Here is a 7,253-nt window from a genome sequence, read left to right on the forward strand (position 1 = left end):
TCTGAGCAAATATGAGGTAGGTCCAGTTAACGTGTTTGGAGAAAAACGTAGAAGAAAATTTGTAAGAAAAAAAATTGCCACTAGGTGGCGCTATCAGTAAGATGAAATATAAGTTCATAGATGTCTTTAGGGCTGGACTCTCATCAAATGTGTGAAATTTTGAGAAGATAGGATCATCTCGGTCAAGTTAATGCAGTTTTTATTGTCACGAAAAATCTTTAGATTTTGCGGCACCATAGCGGCCACGCCCTTTGGCGAAAAGTTACAATATTCGGTGTGGGGCATGATCAACATCTTAAGGCTTTTCTGACCAATTTTCAACTGGATCCCTTCAACGAGCTCAGCGCAGTAGCTAAAAACGTAAAGTATGACATTTATTGTTACCACTAGGTGGCGCTATATGTATAACTGAATTTTATCATATAGATGTTTTCAGGCCGTGACTATTACATTGCCTGAGAAGTTTGAGATTTTTTGGAGCTTGAACATGGGAGTTATTAAGCATTTGCTCTTTCTGGACAAATGAAATTTTAAAGGCAATATTTGATGCCCTGCCCCCATCATATAGTATTTCGAAAAGGCAAGACTTTTTGCCCAGTTGTTCTCTCACGTCTTGAGATGATAAATGCCAAGTTTGAAGTTAATTGGATGAAAAATGTTTGCAGAGGGGGAAAAAGCATGACCACAGTGAATGTGCCAAAATAGGCCAAAATTGGACATTAAAAAATTCATAGTTAAATTCCTGTACATTTTAGCTCCATGGTCCCAATAGACTTTTTTGTGCATCTCGGGGTGCTACACGTGCCTGCCAATTTTCGTTGCTCTAGCTCAAACGTGCCGGGCTTGGTTTTTATTTTTCTACGCTAGGGGGCGCTATAGAGTCGCGTTGTTATGACGACTTCATAATATCACATTTTTCGCCGGGCCTGAGGAGTGTGCAAAGTTCGGTGAGTTTTCGTGAATGTTTAGGTACCCAAAATCGGGATCGTTTGCGGAGAATAAAGAATAACTAGAGCTGCGAGCAGCTATAAAGGGCCCTCGCAGCCCGGGCCACGATGGGGTACTTGCACGTTGGGGTACTTGCACATTGGGGTACTTGCACATTGGAAGCAGAATTTCTTTGAAAATGGCATGATAAACCATTACATGTGGATTTGTATTTTTTTTGCGAGGTGTGATGAGTGTCAAGCTCAATGGGTTTTGGTGATTGTTAAGATCTGCAAAAATCAGCGTCTTTTTTTTAGTTTTAGGCAATGAGTTGCCCTGATTGGTATTTTTCGTAAAAGTATATATACACACAATATCGCTCGTACTCATTGCACAAAGTTGCTTTTAATGTCCATAGAGGCTATCAAAAATACATAAAACTAAATAACAAAAATATGTGAACATTTTGAGTGGTGGAAAGTAAAAGAATATTCATAAATGACTTAGTTATCACACTTAGAATGAGTTTAAATTTTTTGTAATAATACCGTAAGTGGGGTATTTTTTTTTCATGCCTCAAGGGCTAGGTGGCGCTGCATATATAACTGAATGTTGTCATAGAGATAGCTTCAGGCCTTGACTATAAACATACATGTCAAGTTTGGGATTTTTTGGAGCATGTACCGGGGAGTTATTAAGCATATTATTTTTCATTGCGAAACCAAATTTTGATGCCCTGCCCTCATCATATAGTATTTCAAAAAGTCAAGATTTTTTCCCCTGTCGTTGGCTCAGGTCTTGACATGGCCGAGGTCAAGTCTGAAGTCAGTCGGATGAAAGGTGTCGGAGAAGTGGGCAAAAGTATGACCCCTGTAAATTTGCTAAAATCGTCAAAAATGGGACAATCCAAAATTTGTAGCTCACTTCCTGTTCATTTTAGCATATAGTTCCAAGAGACTTTTTTGTAGGTCTTGGGCTCCCTCATACACCTAAAAATTTCCAAAGATCTTGCTTAAACGTACAATCGGGGCTGCTTCGTTAAAAATTTCTAGGGGGCGCTATTGAGTCATTTTTGTAAAAATAGCACAATACACGATAAAATATTGCTCATTTTGCCAGGCTAGATGTGTGCGCCAAGTTTCATGAGTTTCTGTGCATGTCTCGGCCCTCAAAATTGGTGTAGTTTTCTTGACGAACATCGCTTAGCCACGCCCACAGCGATTCGCGAAAACTCACCAACTTCATGTTGTGACATCATGAAGGCCGAAACCCTCATCTGAGCAAATATGAGGAAGGTGCAGTTAATGTGGTTGGAGAAAAACATTGAAGAAAAATTGTAAGAAAAAAAATTGCCAGTAGGTGGCGCTTTCAGTAAGATGAAATATAAGTTTGTAGATGTGTTAAGGGCTGGACCCTCATCAAATGTGTGAAATTTTGAGAAGATAGGATCATCTGGGTCAAGTTAAAGCAGCTTTTATTGCCACGAAAAATTACCAGACTTTGCGGCACCGTTGGCAAAAAGTTACAATATTCGGTGTGGGGCATGATCAACATCTTAAGGCTTTTCTGACCATTTTTCACCTGGATCCCTTCAAAGAGCTTGGCACAGTAGCTAAAAACGTACAGTATGACATTTATTGTCACCACTAGGTGGCGCTATATATATAACAGAACTTTATCATATAGATGTTTTCAGGCCGTGACTATTAAGTTGCATGAGAAATTTGAGATTTTTTGGAGCTTGTACATGAGAGTTATTCAGCATTTTGTCCTTCTGGACAAATTAAATTTTAAAGGCAATATTTGATGCCCCGCCCCCGTCATATAGTATTCCGAAAAGTCAAGATTTTTTGCCCAGTTGTTGTCTCAGGTCTTGAGATGATACATGGCAAGTTTGAAGTCAACTGGCTGAAAAATATTAACATAGGGGGAAAAAGTCTGACAACAGTGAATGGGCCAAAATGGGCCAAAATTGGACCTTCAAAAATTCATAGCTCACTTCCTGTACATTTTAGGAAATGGCTTCCACTAACTTTTTTGTGCGTCTCGGGGTGCTACACGTGCCTACCAATTTTCGTAGCTCTAGGTCAAACGAGCCGGGATTGGTTTTTATTTTTCTACGCTAGGGGGCGCTATAGAGTCACGTTGTTATGACAACTACATAATATCAAATTTTTCGCCGGGCCCGAAGAGACTGCAAAGTTTGGTGAGTTTTCGTAAATGTTTAGGCCCTCAAAAATGCGATCGTTTACGGAGAAGAAGAATAATAACTAGAGCTGCGAGCAGCTATAAAGGGCCCTCGCAGCCCGGGCCACGTTGGGGTCCTTGCACGTTGGGGTACTTGCACGTTGGGGTACTGGCACATTGGGGTACTGGCATATTGGAGGCAAAATTTCTTTGAAAATGGCATAATAAACGTTTACATGTAGAATATTTTTTTGCCAGTGTGTGTGTCAAGCTCAACGGGTTTTGGTGATTGTTAAGACCTGCAAAAATCAGCGTCCTTTTTTATTTTTAGGCAATGAGTTGCCCTGATTGGTATTTTTTTGTAAAAGTGTATATACACATCATCGCTCGTTGTACTCATTGCACAATGTTACTTTTATTGTCAAAAGGGGCAATCAAAAATGAATAAAACAAAATGGAAACGTACATACGTTTGGATCGGTGTGAAGCCAGTGAACAATTTGAGTGGTGGAAACTAAAAGAATATTCATAAATGACTTAGTTATCACACTTAGAATGAGTGTACATTTTTTGTACAAAATACCGTATGTGGGGTATTTTTTTTTCATTCCTCAAGGGCTAGGTGGCGCTGCATATATAACTGAATGTTGTCATAGAGATAACTTCAGGCCTTGACGATAAACATAGATGTCAAATTTGGGATTTTTTGGAGCATGTCCCGGGGAGTTATCAAGCATATCCTTTTACATTGCGAAACACAAATTTTGATGCCCCGCCCTCATCATATAGTATTTCGAAAAGTCAAAATTTTCCCCCCTGTCGTTGGCTCAGGTCTTGACATGGTCCAGGCCAAGTCTTAACTCAGTCGGATGAAACGTGTAGGAGAAGTGGGCAAAAGTCTGCCCCCTGTGAATGTGCAAAAATCGTCAAAAATGGGACATTCAAAAATTCGTAGCTCACTTCCTGTTCATTTTAGCATATGGGTACAAGAGACTTTTTTGTAGGTCTTGGGCTCCCTCATACACCTAAAAATATTCGTCGTTCTTGCTTAAACGTACAACCGGGGCTGCTTCGTTAAAAATTTCGAGGGGGCGCTATTGAGTCATTTTTGTAAAAATAGCACAATCAACAATAAAATATTGCTCATTTTACCAGGCCAGATATGTGTGCCAAGTTTCATGAGTTTCTGTGCATGTTTAGACCCTCAAAACTGGCGTTGTTTTCTTGGCGAACAGCGCTTAGCCACGCCCACAGCAATTCGCGAAAACTCACAAACTTCGTGTTGTGACACCATGAAGGCCGAAACCCTCATCTGAGCAAATATGAGGTTGGTCCAGTTAACGTGTTTGGAGAAAAACGTAGAAGAAAATTCGTAAAAAAAAAAATTGCCACTAGGTGGCGCTATCAGTAAGATGAAATATAAGTTCGTAGATGTCTTTAGGGCTGGACTCTCATCAAATGTGTGAAATTTTGAGAAGATTGGATCATCTGGGCCAAGTTCATGCAGCTTTTGTTGTCACGAAAATTCTTCAGACTTTGTGTTACCGTAGCGGCCACGCCCTTTGGCGAAAAGTTACACTATTTGGTGTGGGGCATGATCAACATCTTAAGGCTTTTCTGACCAATTTTCAACTGGATCCCTGCAACAAGCTCGGCACAGTAGCTAAAAACGTAAAGTATGACATTTATTGTTACCACTAGGTGGCGCTATTTGTATAACTGAATTTTATCATATAAATGTTTTCAGGCCGTGACTATTACGTTGCCTGAGAAGTTTGAGATTTTTTGGAGCTTGAACATGGGAGTTATTAAGCATTTGCTCTTTCTGGACAAATGAAATTTTAAAGGCAATATTTGATGCCCCTCCCCCGTCATATAGTATTTCGAAAGGGCAAGATGTTTTGCCCAGTTGTTCTCTCAGGTCTTGAGATGATAAATGCCAAGTTTGAAGTCAATTGGATGAAAAATGTTTGCAAAGGGGGAAAAAGCATGACCACAGTGAATGTGCCAAAATAGGCCAAAATTGGACATAAAAAAATTCATAGCTCACTTCCTGTACATTTTAGCTACATGGTCCCAATAGACTTTTTTGTGCGTCTCGGGGTGCTACACGTGCCTGCCAATTTTCGTTGCTCTAGCTCAAACGTGCCGGGATTGGTTTTTATTTTTCTATGCTAGGGGGCGCTATAGAGTCGCGTTGTTATGACGACTTCATAATATCAAATTTTTCGCCGGGCCTGAGGAGTGTGCAAAGTTTGGTGAGTTTTCGTGAATGTTTAGGTACCCAAAATCGCGATCGTTTGCGGAGAATAAAGAAGAAGAAGAAGAAGAATAATAATAACTAGAGCTGCGAGCAGCTATAAAGGGCCCTCGCAGCCCGGGCCACGTTGGGGTCCTTGCACGTTGGGGTACTTGCACGTTGGGGTACTGGCACGTTGGGGTACTGGCATATTGGAAGCAAAATTTCTTTGAAAATGGCATAATAAACGTTTACATGTAGAATTTTTTTTTGCCAGTGTGTGTGTCAAGCTCAACGGGTTTTGGTGATTGTTAAGACCTGCAAAAATCAGCGTCCTTTTTTATTTTTAGGCAATGAGTTGCCCTGATTGGTATTTTTTTGTAAAAGTGTATATACACATCATCGCTCGTTGTACTCATTGCACAATGTTACTTTTATTGTCCAAAGGGGCAATCAAAAATGAATAAAACAAAATGGAAACGTACATACGTTTGGATCGGTGTGAAGCCAGTGAACAATTTGAGTGGTGGAAACTAAAAGAATATTCATAAATGACTTAGTTATCACACTTAGAATGAGTGTACATTTTTTGTACAAAATACCGTTTGTGGGGTATTTTTTTTTATTTTTATATAAGCCTCAAGGGCTAGGTGGCGCTGTATTTATAACTGAATGTTGTCATAGAGATACCTTCAGGCCTTGATTATAAGCATACATGTCAAGTGTGGGATTTTTTTTTGTAGCATGTACCGTGGAGTTATTAAGCATATCCTTCATTCACGATATTGCTTTTAATGTCCATAGAGGCTATCAAAAATAAATAAAAATATATATATGTTTGGATAAGTCTGATGCCAGTGAACATTTTGAGTGGTGGAAACTAAAAAAATATTCATAAATGACTTAGTTATCACACTTAGAATGAGTGTACATTTTTTGTACAAAATACCGTATGTGGGGTATTTTTTTTTCATGCCTCAAGGGCTAGGTGGCGCTGCATATATAACTGAATGTTGTCATAGAGATACCTTCAGGCCTTGACGATAAACATACATGTCAAGTTTGGGATTTTTTGGAGCATGTACCGGGGAGTTATTAAGCATATCCTTTTTCAGTGCGAAACACAAATTTTGATGCCCCGCCCTCACCATATAGTATTTCCGAAAGTCAAGATTTTTCCGTCTGTTGTTGGCTCAGGTCTTGGCATGGTCCAGGTCAAGTCATAAGTCAGTCGGATAAAACGTGTAGGAGAAGTGGGCAAAAGTATGCCCCCTGAAAATGTGCAAAAATCGTCAAAAATGGGACATTCAAAAATTCGTAGCTCACTTCCTGTTCATTTTAGCATATGGGTACAAGAGACTTTTTTGTAGGTCTTGGGCTCCCTCATACACCTAAAAATATTCGTCGTTCTTGCTTAAACGTACAACCGGGGCTGCTTCGTTAAAAATTTCGAGGGGGCGCTATTGAGTCATTTTTTTAAAAATAGCACAATCAACAATAAAATATTGTTCATTTTACCAGGCCAGATGTGTGTGCCAAGTTTCATGAGTTTCTGCGCATGTTTAGACCCTCAAAACTGGCGTTGTTTTCTTGGCGAACAGTGCTTAGCCACGCCCACAGCGATTCGCGAAAACTCACAAACTTCGTGTTGTGACATCATGAAGGCCGAAACCCTCATCTGAGCAAATATGAGGTTGGTCCAGGTAACGTGTTTGGAGAAAAAATGTACAAGAAAATTCGTAAGAAAAAAAATTGCCACTAGGTGGCGCTATCAGTAAGATGAAATATAAGTTCGTAGATGTCTTTAGGGCTGGACTCTCATCAAATGTGTGAAATTTTGAGAAGATAGGATCATCTCGGTCAAGTTCATGCAGCTTTTATTGTCACGAAAAATCTTCAG

This window comes from Festucalex cinctus, chromosome 20 (assembly GCF_051991245.1).
Source record: "Festucalex cinctus isolate MCC-2025b chromosome 20, RoL_Fcin_1.0, whole genome shotgun sequence".
NCBI classification, from domain to species: domain Eukaryota; kingdom Metazoa; phylum Chordata; class Actinopteri; order Syngnathiformes; family Syngnathidae; genus Festucalex; species Festucalex cinctus.